Source organism: Porites lutea, chromosome 6, assembly GCF_958299795.1.
Source record: "Porites lutea chromosome 6, jaPorLute2.1, whole genome shotgun sequence".
NCBI classification, from domain to species: domain Eukaryota; kingdom Metazoa; phylum Cnidaria; class Anthozoa; order Scleractinia; family Poritidae; genus Porites; species Porites lutea.
The window spans coordinates 14429052-14451286 of record NC_133206.1 but is presented as its reverse complement, the minus strand read 5'-3'; positions in this window follow the sequence as shown (position 1 = coordinate 14451286).

Genomic DNA, 22235 nt, shown 5'->3' with positions numbered 1-22235 from the left:
ATTCAATGACCACAAAGCCTTCAGTCTAAATTTAAGAAGGGCCATTTCAAAGCCGAATAACTAACGACCCTGGCTAGAATAATCATCAAAAGAGGTGTTCACGTTAGTGCAATCAGCAAAATCAATTGATAAATGGCTAACGGGCAGGTGTAAGGGCTGTTTACAATGACCCCAGTGAGGAACTGGGTAAAGCACTAGAGCTAGGGTTAATATTCTGTAATACCAGTGCTTTTTTTTTCACTGTAACGTCATACACGTCTTACGGCGAGTCACTATGAGAAAGGGCTAAAAAGAGCTGACCGAACAGGGTTTTTTTAGATGGACTTGACGCGACTCGATCGTTCACCAAGCGGATGAAAATCGCAACGCCGACAAACATGAAGTTCTGGGCTTATAACAACCTGAATCTCAGTGCTAAAAAGAGGGTCTCAGTTCAGAGGATATCGGAGTAGTTTTAACAGAACATTAATTAGAAGAAATATATATGTTAAACTTTTGCAAGTTTTTGACCATCAAAAGAAGTTCCGTTTAGGCAGTATTAAAATGCGATCATTTTAACATGTAGAACTTCTAATTCATTCAATTTTATCTCAAGCCCGCGGCGATACACATTGTCGCGTCATCGGAAATAATTACTGGCTTTGTATCATTTTTTTCCCCATTCCTGCTGTAATTCCAACACGACTTAAACCCTGTCAAACAACTTCATTGAGTAGCGGAATCTAAACTTCCTTCGTACATTAAACTGCTTAACGGTCCGGTATCAATTTTTTATGTCAGTAAACCATTTATTACCGGTGTCGGTAACTAATAAACTGCGCACGATATTTCTAGTGTTATCGCTCGTCCAAGAAACTCCTGGGTTGTCCAACAGATGGTCTTAGAATGCATCAAAGGCATTTTAAATATTCAATAAGCACGAAATACATCATACATATCCAAATGGCTTTGATTGTTTTACTTTCAAGAAAAAAATAATAATGAACACTCACCTATAGACATTCTCTTCCTCTAAATATTGTTGTGAAGTATTTTAAAAGTTATTTTTAATATGATATCTGTCGTTTTTGTTTCATTAAGTGGGTCTAGGCTAGTCTTGATTTTGTCCACAGATGATTTTTTCCTCTTTTGATCTTTTACTTGTACTTGGTGTATTTTTGTTTAGCTCGCGAATTTATTGAATGCCATTTAGAAACATTATTCGCTTGCCATTGTCAGCTTTTCTTGGTCAAGCGAACACATCCTCACACCAATTTGAGTGACCAAGAAAAGTTTAAACAAGTCAAGTAAGCCTGTTATGGCGTCATCGACTTCGTGATGAAAACAGCACAGATGAACTGAACCAAGCAATAAAAATGCCCTCAAATCAACGGCGACGCATCTTATTGCTGAAATAATCACAATGGTTCGAATACTGGCGCCTTGCCTCAAAATAACATACTACTAAGCGATAAAAAAGAAGTGGCGACGATTCATCACGGCTTTTACGACATGTTACTCTTTAGGACAAACTTTTATAAAGATGTAGCCTGAATGTTTACTTTTTAGCCCTACTACCAGCCCGCTCAAGCGAGACAAAAGCACACAAAAAAGAGAGCTGTACAGTGTACCGTTATTCAATAAAATGCCTACACTCTGTACGTACAGATAACTTTCAGACCTTTCCTTTCCTAACTTTACCCCGTAATAACTGATATAATTTTTTCAGGATAATTTACTCATTTTGACTGTTTTGATGTAAGGAAACCATCAATGTTTCATTAGAAACGGGAATTGTGCTTCATATGAGCTGTAAGCGAACGGCCTAGTTCACAAATCTTTAATCAGAAGTCTTTTTTTGTTTATTAACTATTACAGATACAGACAGTCTTAAAGAATGAACAAACACAGCTATTCCGTTAAGTTGTCTAACTAGGTCTTGTAGACAGCGCCTCAGCAACATGTGGACGTACACTCAGACTACATTAAATGGAGTTGGCCATCTGGCGTCAGGAGCTTCGGTACAATCTTGAACAGAATAGAATTGAAAAGCAAACTCCCGACCCTCCGTCCCTCAACCGTGAGATGCGGGAGCCACGCGAGGGTCAAAATTTTCCCATCCTTAATTTGGGCTTAGGGAACGGGGGTTGAAATTTTCCGTCCAAGATTGTCAGAGCTGCTAATCAGTTTTTTATTGTTTCCTGTGAGTTTCGTGATTAAATCCACGTTCACCGGATGACTGTTCTTCGCCTACAAGGAACTAAACCAACTTTTAAAAAGCCGACACAAAACAACGCCGGAAAAGCTGCTGTTTATGGTTGACAGTAACTTTGTCCATTAAAATGTCATTAGCTAAATGCTGAGGTTTACGTGGGGATCTGTGATCCGTAAACCATTGTAGAGTGCACTTAATTGGATTAATTATTTATTTGCGTCTCAGTTGTCCAACGAAAACGACTTCCCTTTTCAGAGACTTCTTTGAAATCGCAGTTACATAAATTTGTGACAATTAGAGGTGTTCTCAACACAAGAAAGCCGTGCGAATTTTATATTGTCGTGTCGACTACAATAATACTGTGTCGTATGCGTAATTTCTCGACGGTTCTGTCAGAATTTGGGCCGTGAATTTTTTTCAGCTTCTTCCCAGTATCAACATGTTCATGCCAAGTGTATAAAGTTAAACTGGAAAGATTCTTCCTAACTCCCCCAAAATAAAACATGTTTTTCTTAAATATTGCTCCATTATTCCTTGAAACACCTCCCAGCAGACTCCCGCTCCACACGACTCAGTGTTTTTTAGAATTGAAGCCCGCAGGGGTGAGAAAAATGACTTTATTTTCATTTTTTTTTTTAAATATAAGAAGTCCCAGGGTCTTTGCTTGGCAAACAAACAATATCCAAAGGCACATTTATCTCTTATCACAAGCCTAATTGCGATACACAATGCTTGGTTCGAAAACAACTTATGACTTTATATCAGTTTTTCCATTCTTACTGTATTGTGAGTTCCAAAATAACCAAAACAACTTCAGTTGGTATAATAACCATAGCGGAATCTAAACTTCCTTGGTAATATCTTTTGTTTGCAGTGTCAGTAAACCATTGTTTACCAGTGCTGCTAACCACTCAAGGGATATTTCTTGATAAGTGTTATGCCTTTTTAAATTATTAGAGAGATTAAGGTGTCAAGAGGACTACGGCAACGAGACGTAAAAAACCCTTGTTTAGTACATTTTAATCATTTCAGCTTTGCCGTGACTGCACAACTCCTGGACCGCGACGTCCTAATTTCATGTTTTATAGCGGATAACGTACTAAACAGGCAACAACGAACTTTTCTTTCTTTTTCTTCACTTGGACATGGCTCTTACGAATTCAATTCCAGGAGAGTCCGACTACCCTTGGCAAAGAAAACGAGTTGCAATGATCGCGATAAAGTTTTTTTAGTCAGAGAACGCAAATTTTCAAGAAACGTTTTCACTACCGTCGCCGTCATAGTAGGCAACTAACATTTTGAATATTTATAGTAAAGTGAATAAGAACGTAAAACTCGTTATGCGCATCTCAGCTGGTTTGATTTTACTGATTTACGTACTTTTACTTTAAATAGAATAATTTATACATTGAGTGAATTAGAAAACCAGCCATTCGAGTTAGCTTGTTGGCGCCATCGTTTCATGATAAAAGCAGCAGAGATGAAGCGCACAAAGCAGTGAAAATGCCTTGAAATCTATGAGGCATGTTACGGTTGAACTATCAAGAAAGGTTAAAAAAGCATTTTTGTAGTAAAATTTCACACTAAACGACTAAAAGAAATAGAAAAATATGGAAAAACTTTATATAAAGTATGCAACTGGAATGTTCCCTTGTTGATTTTAGCTCTATCCCGGATCATAGTGACACCCACCCAAGTAATCTATAAAGTACAGAAATCTAAATGACAAGAATTTTTATTTATACAGCAAAAGGGATTGCTAAAGCATTACTATACACGGAATTCATGGAAAACAGGTCTAGTTTGACCCTGAAGGGATGAAATCCTGGCTTATCCTATTATTGTAAAAATTTGCAAGTTAGAAGCCGGAAAGTGGCATCATGAAGTGTGAGCAAACGGCGGCCCAGTTTACTATGTATACTCGAGCCAGTTAAATCTTCTTTTTTAGCAGGTGTTCTCCTATTTAACTATTACGACACAAAGGGAAAGTTAAGTCATGTTGAAAGCGCAACAGCAATATATTGGCAAGGAATACGGCTAAACAGCAGAACAGACCGTACACTTCATGAAAGGAAAGGTGGCTAGCTGAAATCTTGGACAGAATTGATGAAATGGATCAGCAAACCCCCTATCCATCCTCTTTCTCCCCCCCCCCCCCCCTTCTCCGCCCCCCCGAAATGAAGAAAAAACCGAAAGAAGGTCTAAAACGCGCGACGGCAAACAAATGAACAACAAATAAAAGGAGGCACGAGCAAAGTTAACGTTATGTTTTTAAAATCCCTGCCTTTTTGTTGTACGCGTTGCCACCGGATTTTAAGGAACCTAATAATTTGAAGATTATTACATACTACCCAAACTTGAAAATGATTGAACACATTCTCCGAAAATAACGTTCCCTCATTTCCTGATCACCACTCAGCCGTTTCCCTGTTCCCACGTTTGCTTGTTTACAAGTGAAGCAAATAGCAAGTACAACCAGTTGAACTGTTCGAACGCGGCCATTTTCACATACGGGAAAATGAGAATTCAATGACCACAAAGCCTTCAGTCTAAATTTAAGAAGGGCCATTTCAAAGCCGAATAACTAACGACCCTGGCTAGAATAATCATCAAAAGAGGTGTTCACGTTAGTGCAATCAGCAAAATCAATTGATAAATGGCTAACGGGCAGGTGTAAGGGCTGTTTACAATGACCCCAGTGAGGAACTGGGTAAAGCACTAGAGCTAGGGTTAATATTCTGTAATACCAGTGCTTTTTTTTCACTGTAACGGCATACACGTCTTACGGCGAGTCACTATGAGCAAGGGCTAAAAAGAGCTGACCGAACAGGATTTTTTTAGATGGACTTGACGCGACTCGTTCACCCAGCGGATGAAAATCGCAACACCGACAAACAAAAAAATTAGAAACTGCCCTGAACAGGAACTTAACTTTCATGAAGTTCTGGGCTTATGACAACTTGAATCTCAGTGCTAAAAAGAGGGTCTCAGTTCAGAGGATATTGGAGTAGTTTTAACAGTCCAGAACATTGATTAGTAGAAATATATATGTTAAACTTTTGCAAGTTTTTGACCATCAAAAGAAGTTCCGTTTAGGCAGTATTAAAATGCCATCATTTTAACATGTAGAACTTCGAATTCATTAAATTTTATCTCAAGCCCGCGGCGATACACATTGCCGCGTCATCGGAAATAATTACTGGCTTTGTATCATTTTTTTCCCCATTCCTGCTGTAATTCCAACACGACTTAAACCCTGTCAAACAACTTCATTGGGTAGCGGAATCTAAACTTCCTTCGTACATTAAACTGCTTAACGGTCCGGTATCAATTTTTTATGTCAGTAAACAGGAGCCCATCAAATTTGATGGGCTCCTGCAGTAAACCATTTATTACCGGCGTCGGTAACTAATAATCTGCGCATGATATTTCTAGTGTTATCGCTCGTCCAAGAAACTCCTGTGTTGTCCAACAGATAGCCTGTGTACAGCCGCCCCTCACCTCAAAAACAGATGGTCTTAGAATGCATCAAAGGATTTTGAATATTCAATAAGCACGAAATACATCATACATATCCAAATTGCTTTGATTGTTTTACTTTCAAGAAAAAAAAAAAAATGAACACTCAGCTATGAACATTCTCTTCCTCTAAATATTGTTGTGAAGTATTTTAAAAGTTATTTTTAATATGATATCTGTCGTTTTTGTTTCATTAAGTGGGTCAAGACTAGTCTTGATTTTGTCCAAAGAGGTATTTTCCTGTTTTGATCTTTTACTTGTACTTGGTGTATTTTTGTTTAGCTCGCGAATTTATTGAATGCCATTTAGAAACATTATTCGCTTGCCATTGTCAGCTTTTCTTGGTCAAGCGAACACATCCTCACACCAGTTTGAGTGACCAAGAAAAGTTTGAACAAGTCAAGTTAGCCTGTTATGGCGTCATCGAGTTCGTGATGAAAACAGCACAGATGAACTGAACCAAGCAATAAAAATGCCCTCAAACCAACGGCGACGCATATTACAGCTGAAATAATCACAATGGTTCGAATACTCGCGCCTTGCCTTAAAATAACATACAACTAAGCGATAAAAAAGAAGTGGCGACGATTCAACACGACTTTTACGACATGTTACTCTTTAGGACAAACTTTTATAAAGATGTAGCTTGAATGTTTACTTTTTTAGCCCTACTACCAGTCCGCTCAAGCGAGACAGAAGCACACAAAAAAGAGAGCTGTACAGTGTACCGTTATTCAATAAAATGCCTACACTTAGTGCGTACAGATAACTTTCAGACCTTTCCTTTCCTAACTTTACCCCGTAATAACTGATATAATTTTTTCAGGATAATTTACTCATTTTGAATTTTTTGATGTAAGGAAACCATCAATGTTTCATTAGAAACCGGAATTGTGCTTTATATGAGCTGTAAGCAAACGGCCTAGTTCACAAATCTTTAATCAGAAGTCTTTTTTTGTTTATTAACTATTACAGATACAGACAGTCTTAAAGAATGAACAAACACAGCTATTCCGTTAAGTTGACCAACTAGGTCTTGTAGACAGCGCCTCAGCAACATGTGGACGTACACTCCAACTATATTAAATGGAGTTGGCCATGTGGCGTCAGGAGCTCAGTACAATCTTGAACAGAAAAGAATTGAAAAGCAAACTCCCGACCTTCCGTCCCTCAACCGTGAGATGCGGGAGCCACGCGAAGGTCAAAATTTTCCCATCCTTAATTTGTGGTTAGGGAACGGGGGTTGAAATTTTCCGTCCAAGATTGTCAGAGCTGCTAATCAGTTTTTTTATTGTTTCCAGTGAGTTTCGTGATTAAATCCATTTTCACCGGATGACTGTTCTTCGCGTGCAAGGAACTAAACCAACTTTTAAAAAGCCGACACAAAACAACGCCGGAAAATTTGCTGTTTATGGTTGACAGTAACTTTGTCCATTAAAATGTCATTAGCTAAATGCTGAGGTTTACGTGGGGATCTGTGATCCGTAAACCATTGTAGAGTGCACTTGAATTAATTATTTATTTGCGTCGCAGTCGCCAACGAAAACGACTTCCCTTTTCAGAGACTTCTTTGAAATCGCAGTTACATAAATTTGTGACAATTAGAGGTGTTCTCAACACAAGAAAGTCGTGCGAATTTTATATTGTCCTGTCGACTACAATAATACTGTGTCGTATGCGTAATTTCTCGACGGTTCTGTCAGAATTTGGGCCGTGAATTTTTTTCAGCTTCTTCCCAGTATCAACATGTTCATGCCAAGTGTATAAAGTTAAACTGGAAAGATTCTTCCTAACTCCCCCAAAATAAAACATATTTTCCTTAAATATTGCTCCATTATTTCTTAAAACACCTCCCAGCAGACTCCCGCTCCACACGACTCAGTGTTTTTAGAATTGAAGCCCGCAGGGGTGAGAAAAATGACTTTATTTTCATTTTTTTTAAATATAAGAAGTCCCAGGGTCTTTGCTTGGCAAACAAACAATATCCAAAGGCACATTTATCTCTTATCACGAGCGCAATTGCGATACACAATGCTTGGTTCGAAAACAACTTATGACTTTGTATCAGTTTTTCCATTCCTACTGTATTGTGAGTTCCAAAATAACCAAAACAACTTCAGTTGGTATAATAACCATAGCGGAATCTAAACTTCCGTGGTAATATCTTTTGTTTGCAGTGTCAGTAAACCATTGCTTACCAGTGCTGCTAACCACTCAAGGGATATTTCTTGATAAGTGTTATGCCTTTTTAAATTATTAGAGAGATTAAGGTGTCATGAGGACTACGGCAACGAGACGTAAAAAACCCTTGTTTAGTACATTTTAATCATTTCAGCTTTGCCGTGACCACACAACTCCTGGACCGCGACGTCCTAATTTCACGTTTTATAGCGGATAACGTACTAAACAGGCAACAACGAACTTTTCCCTCTTTTTCTTCACTTGGACATGGCTCTTACGAATTCAATTCCAGGAGAGTTCGACTACCCTTGGCAAAGAAAACGAGTTGCAATAATCGCGATAAAGTTTTTTTTAGTCAGAGAACGCAAATTTTCAAGAAACGTTTTCACTACCGTCGCCGTCATAGTAGGCAACTAACATTTTGAGTATTTATAGTAACGTGAATAAGAACGTAAAACTCGTTATGCGCATCTCAGCTGGTTTGATTTTACTGATTTACGTACTTTTACTTTAAATAGAATAATTTATACATTAAGTGAATTAGAAAACCAGCCATTCGAGTTAGCTTGTTGGCGCCATCGTTTCATGATAAAAGCAGCAGAGATGAAGCGCACAAAGCAGTAAAAATCCCTTGAAATCTACGAGGCATGTTACGGTTGAACTATCAAGAAGGTTGAAAAAGCAACTTTGTAGTAAAATTTCACACTAAACGACTAAAAGAAATAGAAAAATATGGAAAAACTTTATATAAAGTATGCAACTGGAATGTTCCCTTGTTGATTTTAGCTCTTTCCCGGATCATAGTGACACCCACCCAAGTAATCTATAAAGTACAGAAATCTAAATGACAAGAATTTTTATTTATACAGCAAAAGGGATTTCTAAAGCATTACTATACCCGGCATTCATGGAAAACAGGTCTAGTTTAACCCTGAAAGGATGAAATCCTGGCTTATTCTACTATTGTAGAAATTTGCAAGTTAGAAGCCGGAAAGTGGCATCATGAAGTGTGAGCAAACGGCGGCCCAGTTTACTATGTATACTCGAGCCAGTTAAATCTTCTTTTTTAGCAGGTGTTCTCCTATTTAACTATCACGACACAAAGGGACAGTTAAGTCATGTGGAAAGCGCAACAGCAATATATGGGCAAGGAATACGGCTAAACAACAGAACAGACCGTACACTTCATGAAAGAAAAGGTGGCTAGCTGAAATCTTCGACAGAATTGATGAAATGGATCAGCAAACCCCTTATCCATCCTCCTTCACCCCCCCCCCCCCCCCCCTTCCCCACCCCCCTCCGAAATGAAGAAAAAACCGAACGAAGGTCAAAACGCGCGACGGCAAACAAATGAACAACAAAAAAAGGAGGCACGAGCAAAGTTAACGTTATGTTTTTAAAATCCCTGCTTTTTTGTTGTACGCGTTGCCACCGAATTTTAAGGAACCTAATAATTTGAAGATTATTACATGCTACCCAAACTTGAAAATGATTTAACACATTCTCCGAAAATAACGTTCCCTCATTTCCTGATCACCACTCAGCCGTTTCCCTGTTCCCACGTTTGCTTGTTTACAAGTGAAGCAAATAGCAAGTACAACCAGTTGAACTGTTCGAACGCGGCCATTTTCACATACGGGAAAATGAGAATTCAATGACCACAAAGCCTTCAGTCTAAATTTAAGAAGGGCCATTTCAAAGCCGAATAACTAACGACCCTGGCTAGAATAATCATCAAAAGAAGTGTTCACGTTAGTGTAATCAGCAAAATCAATTGATAAATGGCTAACGGGCAGGTGTAAGGGCTGTTTACAATGACCCCAGTGAGGAACTGGGTAAAGCACTAGAGCTAGGGTTAATATTCAGTAATACCAGTGCTTTTTTTTCACTGTAACGGCATACACGTCTTACGGCGAGTCACTATGAGAAAGGGCTAAAAAGAGCTGACCGAACAGGGTTTTTTTAGATGGACTTGACGCGACTCGATCGTTCACCCAGCGGATGAAAATCGCAACACCGACAAACAAAAAAATTAGAAACTGTCCTGAACAGGAACTTAACTTTCATGAAGTTCTGGGCTTATGACAACTTGAATCTCAGTGCTAAAAAGAGGGTCTCAGTTCAGAGTATATTGGAGTAGTTTTAACAGTCCAGAACATTGATTAGTAGAAATATATATGTTAAACTTTTGCAAGTTTTTGACCATCAAAAGAAGTTCCGTTTAGGCAGTGTTAAAATGTGATCATTTTAACATGTAGAACTTCGAATTCATTAAATTTTATCTCAAGCCCGCGGCGATACACATTGCCGCGTCATCGGAAATAATTACTGGCTTTGTATCATTTTTTTCCCCATTCCTGCTGTAATTCCAACACGACTTAAACCCTGTCAAACAACTTCATTGAGTAGCGGAATCTAAACTTCCTTCGTACATTAAACTGCTTAACGGTCCGGTATCAATTTTTTATGTCAGTAAACCATTTATTACCGGCGTCGGTAACTAATAAACTGCGCATGATATTTCTAGTGTTATCGCTCGTCCAAGAAACTCCTGGGTTGTCCAACAGATGGTCTTAGAATGCATCAGAGGCATTTTAAATATTCAATAAGCACGAAATACATCATACATATCCAAATTGCTTTGATTGTTTTACTTTCAAGAAAAAAATAATAATGAACACTCAGCTATGGACATTCTCTTCCTCTAAATATTGTTGTGAAGTATTTTAAAAGTTATTTTTTAAATATGATATCTGTCGTTTTTGTTTCATTAAGTGGGTCAAGGCTAGTCTTGATTTTGCATGTCCACAGAGGTATTTTCCTGTTTTGATCTTTTACTTGTACTTGGTGTATTTTTGTTTAGCTCGCAAATTTATTGAATGGCATTTAGAAACATTATTCGCTTGCCATTGTCAGCTTTTCTTGGTCAAGCGAACACATCCTCCATCACACCATTGAGTGACCAAGAAAAGTTTAAACAAGTCAAGTTAGCCTGTTATGGCGTCATCGAGTTCGTGATGAAAACAGCACAGATGAACTGAACCAAGCAATAAAAATGCCCTCAAATCAACGGCGACGCATATTACAGCTGAATTAATCACAATGGTTCGAATACTCGCGCCTTGCCTCAAAATAACATACTACTAAGGGATAAAAAAGAAGTGGCGACGATTCATCACGGCTTTTACGACATGTTACTCTTTAGGACAAACTTTTATAAAGATGTAGCTTGAATGTTTACTTTTTTAGCCCTACTACCAGCCCGCTCAAGCGAGACAAAAGCACACAAAAAAGAGAGCTGTACAGTGTACCGTTATTCAATAAAATGCCTACACTCTGTACGTACAGATAACTTTCAGACCTTTCCTTTCCTAACTTTACCGCGTAATAACTTATATAATTTTTTCAGGATAATTTACTCATTTTGACTGTTTTGATGTAAGGAAACCATCAATGTTTCATTAGAAACCGGAATTGTGCTTTATATGAGCTGTAAGCAAACGGCCTAGTTCACAAATCTTTAATCAGAAGTCTTTTTTTGTTTATTAACTATTACAGATACAGACAGTCTTAAAGAATGAACAAACACAGCTATTCCGTTAAGTTGACCAATTAGGTCTTGTACATACATACATACATACTTTATTTGAACAGCTCCCTGTCTAGGGCTCTTCCGCCGTCAATACTAACAACTAATTACATGAATATATCCTAATATGCTAAAAACTAAAAGTTACAAATTTAACAAATGTTTACAGACTTTAGCCTTAAACTTTTTAAGATCGGAAGTTTGCTTAATCTCGTTTGGGAGGTTGTTATACAACTTTGCACCCCGAAAAGTAAATGATCGTTGCCCTGTTTTTAATCTACAAATTGGAAGGTCTAACTCTCCACTGCCTCTAGTGTTTCTGCCGTGAATCTTCGAACGCTGAATAAATTTTCCAGTAAGATAGTTGGGTATCAGGCCATGAATACACTTATGAACCATTAATAAGTCGTTTACAAGCAGTGAAGTCAAGCTTGTAGACAGCGCCTCAGCAACATGTGGACGTACACTCAAACTATATTAAATGGAGTTGGCCATGTGGCGACAGGAGCTCAGTACAATCTTGAACAGAATAGAATTGAAAAGCAAACTCCCGACCTTCCGTCCCTCAACCGTGAGATGCGGGAGCCACGCGAAGGTCAAAATTTTCCCATCCTTAATTTGTGGTTAGGGAACGGGGATTGAAATTTTCCGTCCAAGATTGTCAGAGCTGCTAATCAGTTTTTTATTGTTTCCTGTGAGTTTCGTGATTAAATCCACGTTCACCGGATGACTGTTCTTCGCCTACAAGGAACTAAACCAACTTTTAAAAAGCCGACACGAAACAACGCCGGAAAAGCTGCTGTTTATGGTTGACAGTAACTTTGTCCATTAAAATGTCATTAGCTATATGCTGAGGTTTACGTGGGGATCTGTGATCCGCAAACCATTGTAGAGTGCACTTGAATTAATTATTTATTTGCGTCGCAGTTGTCCAACGAAAACGACTTCCCTTTTCAAAGTCGCCCCATGTAAGGGAATCCATGACAGTCTTGGATTCTGGATTCCACCCTGTGGATTCCGGATTCCGAGTACTAAATTCCGGATTCCAGCTCAGTGGATTCCGGATTCCAAAAAGGGCTGGATTCCAAATTTTTTTCCGTTTTAATGCTTTTCTTCGCATTTCGTTGTCGTGGTCGAATCTTGCTATATTGAAAGACGTTGTTTTGAATGCATAACAAGTTTGTTTTCGTTTTCAATTTGTAAATTACGTGAAGAAATGTATTACTGTTCCGTAAGGATTTAAGGCATAATAATGAGGGGGACATTGGGGGATTGTCCACACCGCAACACCGCGGAAAAAAATAACAAACATCGCATCACCGCAAAAAAACGTGGCGAAACACCGACATCGCAATTTTAAATTTTGTCCTTCCATTAATCTAGTCCAAATCTCCATATGATTAGGGATCTCGGATCTGGGAGCTGGTTTAGTGATTGGTAGAGAATGAGACTGACCTGGAGACTCTATTTTTCACTTACTCTATTTTTGCGAACTCTCTTTTCAGTTATGCAGATAGAAAAATGCTTAATTAGCAGAAACAAAAGAACTCTTGCAAATCATTCCTAAAGATTCACGTTTATTCATTTGATTGCTACATTATTAAGTATTTGGAAAAGGTACAGTCATTGCCAGGGAAAATCGAGCTGCAATTTGCAAGAAAACTGCCGAACAAAGTTCGTGTGGAACTCCAAATCATTTTTTCCTGTATCTATGCCATATCATAAACCAGCGAAGGTTAATCAAGTCTTTTACTATCTACCAATAATATAATAGACGGTTCATTTTGTTTGTATGTCGTTACATTCCTAGTTTTCCTTGTCCTGTCCGAATGCCGGGAAGAGGCTACGTCGAATCATGTTTGCTAATTCTTTTGGAACATTAAAACAGTATTTAGAAGTAATAGAACTGAACAAAACGTTAAAAGCCGCCAATTGCTAATCACCTCCAAACTATGACGAAGAAAAGCTTGGTTCTTGAAATGGTTTAGGACATTGTTTTTCGTTCTTTCTCTACTTTTTATTGGAATCATTGTCATAGCGCAAAAAACTAAATTCGGTTACCGCTCTTTTGTAAAACTTTCGTTTATAGAGACACAGTAAGCTGTAGAACACGCCCATTAGATATCACTTCTTAACTGAATTGCTTTCACTTTCTCATATGACTCGTAAGACACGAATTTTAGCCAAATACAAAAAAATACACTTCTCCTAGGACGGGATAAGCATATATACTCAGTAAAAGATTGACAATCAAAAAGAGCACTACAGAAGATTAAATTGGACTTCAAGCTGACAAAAGTGGTGTCCCGGTCAGCGCGGCCCTGAAGTGACTAAAGTTGACTGTGTCACATACTGGTCACATAATTGTCTTAGGCCTGGTTCAGACGCCGTACTTTTCATGTGCCGAACCTAACTGAATAAGTTCGACTTTGGAGCGACACTGGCGCAACATCTGATTCAGACGGCGTACCGTGTGTCGAACCTAAGTTAAGTTCGACAAAAGTTCGACAGACTCTGTCGAACTTAACGCTTTTGCCGCACCAAACTAAAACTGCCGTACCAAACTGATTCAGACGCCGCTCTTTTGCCGTACTTAATTCATCAGTTAGGTTCGGTACATGAGTGGAGCGGCGTCTGAACCGGGCCTAAGAATGATAACATAGCTCAAAATGAATTTCGGACAGTGGCCAGACCACGTTGATCCACTAAATAAATTTATTGGAATCGTATTTGTGCGAAGGTTTATGAGATCAGAGCCTTCAAAGTATAATTGGAGATCGAGCAGTGGAGACTAGGGAAGGCCAATTTATTGAGAATGACGGCGTGCGGATCTGACTGGAAAAAATGGACTGTTTGTTGGAGATAACATCAACATAAACCAGAACATCGGCACTCGACACTAGCTGAAGCCGCCATGGACAAGCGATTTGTCAGCTTTTTGAAATGAAAAGATTCTTTTTCTTTATTGGAAATTTAGCGGCATCTATTGTAGAGAACGTTTCGACACAGGCTGAAGAGCAGCCGCTCTGCAAAGCTTATACCCGGCGGTGTGAATTGTTCCGGACAAATCATTTTTGACGTGTCGACAAGGTTTCAGACGAGATAAAGCCACACGATAAAAAAAAAAACCAAGAAATTCCGTAGCAATTACTCATGGTTTTAACTTTCTTTTATCGTAAATCTTTATTGTTACAATTCTTGCAATCGCCTGCAACGTGTTCTATTAGAGAACAAAGTAATTTTGCAAATCTGGTAATCCAGGGGTAATCTGTTCGTTACGTTTCTATTTTGACGAGCTGTCAATCTACAAATGAACCGAACCGTGAAATATCAAGGGGCGTTTTCCAGAATCGTGGGGTTTGCGGTAGACTACGAGTAGTCCCCCATTTTTCCTCAGGGATAGTAGGGCGAGCGAAACGCGAGCGCGCGTGAAAATCACCCCACGCGAGAAAAGGCGACACGCGGCGGGGAGAGATTTTTCTCTCCCCGCCGCGTGTCGCCTTTTCTCGCGTGGGGTGATTTTCACGCGCGCTCGCGTTTCGCTCGCCCTACTATTCCTGAGGAAAAATGGGGGACTACTCGTAGTCTAGCCTTATTACAGTACAATGAATCCTTTTAAGAGAAAACTCACATAAAGAGTGTCAGTCACCATGCTTAACATCAAGATGGCGTAACAGTTAACACAAATATAAAACCACTGGAATAGTTTCAATTATATCTGAATGCTTCCATGTAAATGTCTAAAACAGATTGTAATGACTGTAATGGTAATTCCCTAAAAGCAGTTCAAGATAAACCAGGAAATTAAAACATTAGTTGAAACCTCGGATCGATTTATCTTTTGAGTGTACAGGGACTTTTGTTGCACTAATGCTATTGTTGTAAACTGTAATGATGTCAAGAAAACGGCCCTTGTTCATCAAAGATTTAAAATTACGTGTACGTTGCTCGCTTTACTCACCAGGCCCCAGTTGTTCAAAGTGTGGATAGCGCTATTCATCGGACAAATCGCTATCCAGGGGATAATGCAATTGGTTTCCCTAATACATATCCGTTGGATAGCGCTATCCAACGTTTGAACAACCCAGGCCAGGAATGGAGGGCTTGCTCACAGGCTACATGTCGTGGAATATCATCTCTGAAGAAGCTGGTAAACCCACTTGTCAACAGGCATTCAAGTAATGCGGGGCAAAAAAGCCCAGGACATGCTTGCTTCGCTCGCCGATTTGCTTTTTCCTGCTCCACTTGGGAGCGTCAGCTGAAAAAGGAAATTAACCAAAGAATGTTACAACATGGCCTGGGTTCATTCTAACATTCCTCAGGTGTGAATTGCCTTGCTCAGATACCTAAGTACAAACCTCCCCGAATCAACATATTAAAATCCTCTATTGTTCCAGTCCTGTTTTTCTGTTGTAAACTAAGGTGATCTACAGTTCTTTGAAGATATCAGGAAAAGTACTCAACATGGCCAGGCCAGAATTCATCACTGAACTGTTCAGCTGCCAAATTTCAAATGGACATCCCAGAACCAGAAGGTAAACGCGACTTGACAACAGTGATTCATTAGAAGTTACGCAACAGGAGACAACTGTTAAAACACAGTAGACAGTGAGAAGCTCGCTTTGGTCACGGCTCTCTCAGAGATTACGTGACTCCAGATGGGAAGTGAAGGACTCAACTCCTGAGTTTGTTACTTTCTCTCTTGCAAGCCAGCCATGGTTAGTCCGCGAGAAATTATCTTGAATTCTCTTGTCTGTTCAGAGACACGCATCATCTTTTATCACGTAAGATTTCTTAGATGAAGTCAGGTACTGTATTCAGCAGACACCTACAGGATCTCCTGCTACTGTCCACTTACTAAAGGTTTCTGCTTAATTAACAGAGGCTGTTTCACAGAAAATATGAGAGAAATGATTGGGACTTACTATCATTCCCGCCTTTAACACAGGGTGCCCACTTGATATGGGATCTCACTGTAGATAATGTATTTTTTTATAGTATAACGAAATATAATGAAAAAACGAATCTATTGATTTGATTTGCTATCATTTCATTTTTAAGATTCAATTCACGAGTTTCCCTGTCGACACAGCATACATGTGATGGTGTGGAATGCTACTGATGATGTGGACAGTTATGTCCGTGCTACTGCGGTTCATGTGATTGTTTCTCTCGTCCATCAATCATAGCTTTGGACGTCTCTACTTCAAACCAGTCATTTAACCGTCATTAATCCACCTCACTGTGGCAAAACTAAGCCTTAAAAATCTGGGTGGAAAGAGAAGTAGTTTCTTGTGCGTTTTTTTTTTTTTCGCAATATTTTGTTCATTGTTTTATATCTTTCAAGTAAGGGCGTCAGACGAAAGATAGCCTGCGAGCAAGCTCTCCTATTTGGGCAAGCGAAGCGAGCCTCGCGAGGGGCCGAGGAAAGGAGAGCTTGCAACGATCTCTTATAAATTTTCATTTCCACCCCGGAAACCCCGGGACTCCGCAAAGCGTGAAAACTGTCACCGCAAACGTGCCGCAGATTAGAAAAGTGACAACTGCCTGTCAAGTAAGTTTAGACAGCCGAGGGCGAGTAGAATTATTTATTTATAAATCGCTTTCGCAACAACAGCATCAAGGCAATGTTTTTAATCACTGATATGTTTTTTTTTTTTTTCACGGGGACATCGAACTTCAACGTGTTCGCTCGGATAAGAACTCACTACTTTGATTCTTGTTTCGTTTACTTTTGAAAAGTCGTCCATACTGCAGTGTAGAAGACTACTCCCCATCGAAATCACCAACAAAAACATCATATATTTGTCCGTCTGGAACTGGAGAATAGCGTTTTCCTGCACTTGGTTCTCTTAAGGTTTACTCCAGTTGCTTCCAACTCTTTCTCTTTTCCTTCTTTACGGTCAAGCTACACAGCTACACTTTCAAGTACATGTTTCTGAATTTTTCTACCTAGTAGAATTCAATCGGGCGAAGTGAAATAATACAACTGATGAAGGATTTTCATTGTCCTTCCACAAGAACTACAAACTCGGTCCGACTTATCCTCGGCACGCAATATTCTCTTTGCGAGAATTACATCAAACGAGCCTGTCTGCATTGAGGGCTGAAACAAGTTCTCGGTACCAATCTGGTCCCCCTGAGAACCAAATTTGACACACAGACGAAGCGGGTGCCAGCTTGGCCTGTTATCAATCAACTTTGATTTCCGGAACGTCATTTTTCAGCCAATGGTATTTCCCTTCGTCTGCGCGAAGTACAAATGAAAATTTGAAAGGGATGGTTGCAAGCCCTCCTTTCGCCGGCCCCTCGCGGCTTCGCCGCTCGCTTCGCTCGCCCAAATAGGAGAGCTTGCTCGCAAAGAAGACCTGTACCGCATAAAAGGTTGACCTGGGATCAATTGCATGCATCTTAACCTGGGACGATTACGTCTCTCTTTCACCGTCAGAGGCCTCTTTGTGTCCTAAGGAGGTTGGGGAGTGGGGAAAAAACAAAGCGCGCGGGGGACGGTGGGAAGGGGAAAGAGATGAAACCTTTTCTCTCTTCCCATCCTAGCTCTATCTAAACGCCAGACGTTGTTAGTTACATGTGACGTTAGGTTTTAGTTATGAAAAAGACGCCTGACCTCCTCAGGCTCAAACTCTCCTCGCGCTTCTTCCTCTCTCGCGGGTGGCCACCACATCTTGTTTTGCCCCCTTTACCTATGGTAGGCAACAACACAGGCTGATCAATTTATTTATTTGTTTCTTTTTTTGTGTGTTTGAGTTTCTCGGTGTAGTGGTAACCGTTTGTTACAGAGTATCGTAGTTTTGGTATTATTTAGTGCCTAGTCGATCTTTTGAATTGGGTCATATGGTGACCGCACTATCCACAACACCAAGAACTCTGACCCTCTCTTTTTGTAAATCAAAGTAACGGTAGCTGTTGGTTTCTTTTCAGCTGTTTTCACTGTTAGTAAAAAAGGCAGTTATTACGAACACTGGCCAATCAAGTCAGCAGCTTTTAGCGTCTTACAAACGACTCACTGACAGATAGTCATTTGGATCGAGCAAATGAAAGTTTTCCCTGCCAATCACTGATCAGCAAATATCCCATAACAAAAGAGGATCGAAACACCATTTGTGTTCTAAGGTCTTCATAGCCAAAACAGACGACTTTGACCAATTACAATTTATAATAAAAGTTTCAGAAACGTCGAGAGGTTTTTTTTTTTACCCTGGAACCAGAGTAAAGAAACTAAGCGCAGGCAACCAATGGAGAAGCCCAGTAAATACTTTAGTTTATTACATTTTTATTTGAAATAGTAAGAGTAGCCCGAGTACAGCCGCCTCAACCCTCAAATAAAAAAGGGAAATTTCTGTACAGTGAGAACCTCTGCGGACAGAGCACGCAGACGATAAAACTAGTAGTATTTAAACAGATTATGGGTACTTACGCTGAAACGTCTTCTTACCCATCCCAGCACAAACTGAATGATTCTGCCAAGCTCAGCCCTTTAGAGCGGAGACACAAATACGTTGCCGTATACATATTAGAATTGTAAACTGTAGACTGGTGTCTGCTTTAGAAAGCCCCCTCTTGACACTTTTAGAGAAAAAAAATTGACTCGACTTGATAAGTATTCGAGATTGTAAGTGAATTAGTGCTTCAAATTGGCAGATTTTTTTCTGTAAACTTAACATGCCAATTATTTAAAAGGTCACGAGATCTCACTAGTCCCTAGTCTCCCCATTGACGTATCCTTTCATGTCTAACAATAACTTTCACGTGAGAGAATTTTTATGCCATACCAAGAGCCATTATGGCTCTTGGCCGCACTTTATTTTTTGCTTTCGATGAAGACAACGTGTACATAAAATCAAGTAATATTTGACTTTTATCCACTTGTCCTTTACATATAAATAGTTTGATTTATAACCTTAGCACCTTCTCACTAATTCCGATTGTGTTGTATTTGGAAAACAATGTATAGGTGAGTCATGTTAGCGCAGTGTCAGGCAACAAAGGTTTGAAGTCAAGAGCAACGCTTCTTGACACTTTAATCAAAAATACGTTGTTAACCGTAAGACATGCCTTAGTCTTCAGCAAAATGTACTACTGTTCGAATGTTTGGGCAAATATCACAAATACGAATGTTGGAAAATTGCAGGCCGTTCAAAACTTTGCTTGCCGAAGTTAAGTTGAGTGTTGTAATTAGTTATTTTAAATAACGTAATGCTTTTTAATAATCAATGTTCCTGAAATTAAAGCCCCTTTGGGGAGGTAACAATTAAGTATGTATTTAAAGCAAGTATGTAAACTAAGTGGTAACAGTAAAGTGGAAGGATAGAGAACAATTATACAACTGATCCAGCTGTTGTCGAACATGTTCTCAATAAGGAACTTGTGGTGGTGTGTGGGTGGTTTCGTAATAACAAGATGATCTTGAGCCCTGAAAAATGCAAGGCGCTGGTTCTTTCGCGAAAACCTAATGTCAAGCTATCACTATTTGCTGAAGGTGTTGCCTTACCACTAGTTGATACAGTAGATCTGTTTGGGCTAGACTGCAAAACAGTCCGCATTTTTGCGTACTCAAGTACCTACGCGCGAGCAGTCAAACAAAAGGTCTGGAACGAGGCTGAAAACAGAGAGCAAGACTTGGGAGAGACGGTTTTTTTCTCTCTTTACTGATTTTGAGAAAAACGCCGACTGTTTTGCAGTCTAGTTTGGGCTAACATTGGACACGATTCCCTGAATTTTGGAAAACATATTACGAAAATTAGCAAGAAAGTTGGAAAGTAACTAGATGTTCACTGTAGACTAAAGAATATATTATCGTTTCGGACCAAACTCTGTCTTTATAATTCGTTCATAATGTCTCATTTTCATTACTGACAGAAGCATGTTTGTGGCCAAATCAGCCCAGAGTTTGATTGCAAAGTATCTCATCAGAGAGAGTAACTGGATTCTCTCCAGCGACTCAGAAGAATTGATGTAAAACAGGACTGTGAAAACTAATGACCCTAGGCATGTCATTGACAGGTTGAGGTCAATGTTGAATTCACAATGCACAGCATCTAGCCCTGCACCTGTAGCTGATTTTAAGTTATAAGAATGTTGCTGTTGGAGGATTCGTATCGTGGGCAGAAGATTTTACAAGAAAGCAAACTGTTTCCTCGTTGCTTGGATTTGATTAAAGCTGGCAGTGCAACAGTCTGTAAAAAAACTGGTTGACATCTTGTGTGAATTTTCAAAAAAATACGAGGTAGCAGCTAGTGTCCCCATTAGCTATTAAGCTAAATACTTAAGACACTATAATAAAGGCTTTGCTGTTGTTGTTGTTGGTTTATCAATAAAATGCAATGTTTGGTTATTAACAGGGTGCAAAGAAAGTCAGTTTTACAGCTTGCCATTCGGGCAAACTGTAGCTAGAATTAATGTACTAGTCCAGAGTCACTTTAAGTAGGCCGAAAATTTTTTTTTGAGCATCAGGATTTATTACAGTTCTTCTGTAATATGAATTCCCTAAAAAACTTTACCCTGCCCATCGGGCAAGTTGAGAACAGAATTCACTAGCCGGCAGTAACAAAATCCACTAGCCCTGGGCTATGGGACACCAGTTTCTTTGCATGCTGGTTATGATATAGAGTGATTTTACTTGATCCATGAAACAGAGAATAAACTAAAGAAGACAATGCAATTAGTGCATAATAACTTGTAAAGTAAATTCACTCTAGATGAAGAATTGTAAAGCAATAAATTATCATTTTGTTTCTTCTCAGAACGTGGGAATTAAAGTGAAATAGTCTATTCCCAACAAAAGAGTCAAGTGCCTTAAGTCTTCTTCTTGGGAGGTTCATGTGTTGATCCTTTTAAAAAGGGCCTTATTGTTAGTGGACTTGAGTTGGTATCTGGGCTAGCCTTTTGTCAAGGAAGTTCCAGGTGCAAGCGATTAGAAATGGAGAATGGATAGCAAAGCTTAAGCGTGGGGAATGGACACCAGTACATAAGAAGGATGATAAACTGGATAAACAATGGGATATAAACTATAGACCTATCACGGTGTTGCCATGCGTGAATAAAGTTTATGAAGTACTGTTGGGCCAACAAGACAGTAAGTTTATGGATGACAGACTTAGTGATGCTATCACTGCCTATCGTGCAAAGAATAGCTGTGAGACCACGCTGATAAGGCTGACCTAAACATAGAGAGCAGAATTAGACAGCAAGAAAATTGCCGGTCATCGGATATGAGCAAGGCTTTTGACTCTCTCCGTCCTCAGTTGTTCATAAATAAACTACAGGCCTACAAATTCTCTGATAAAGCTATACAGTTAATAAGATATATTTTCAGGGAAGAGAGAATAGAGTAAGGATACGTTCAGTAACAAGTGACTGGGTTGTGGTGAAGAGAGGATGTCCACAGGGAAGCATGTTTGGACCACTTATGTGGAATATTTTCCAGAACAATATGCCTAACATAATATCAGATGGCAACGTCTCGATGTATGTAGATGACCATCAGGTCTTTGTAGCAAATAAGACAACAAAAACTGTGGAGAAGATACTGGTGGACAATGGAGAGAGGATGACTAAATGGTATCAAGATAATCTTTTAAAAGTCAATTGCGATAAATATCAAGTTATGGTTTGGGGAAATCCAAAAGGAGAAAGGAACGTTGATCTAGATATATATCGCGAAAAAGTTGAACAGTCACAATCCATCAAGATCCTAGGTGTAAACCTAGATGAAAACCTAAACTTTAGAGATCA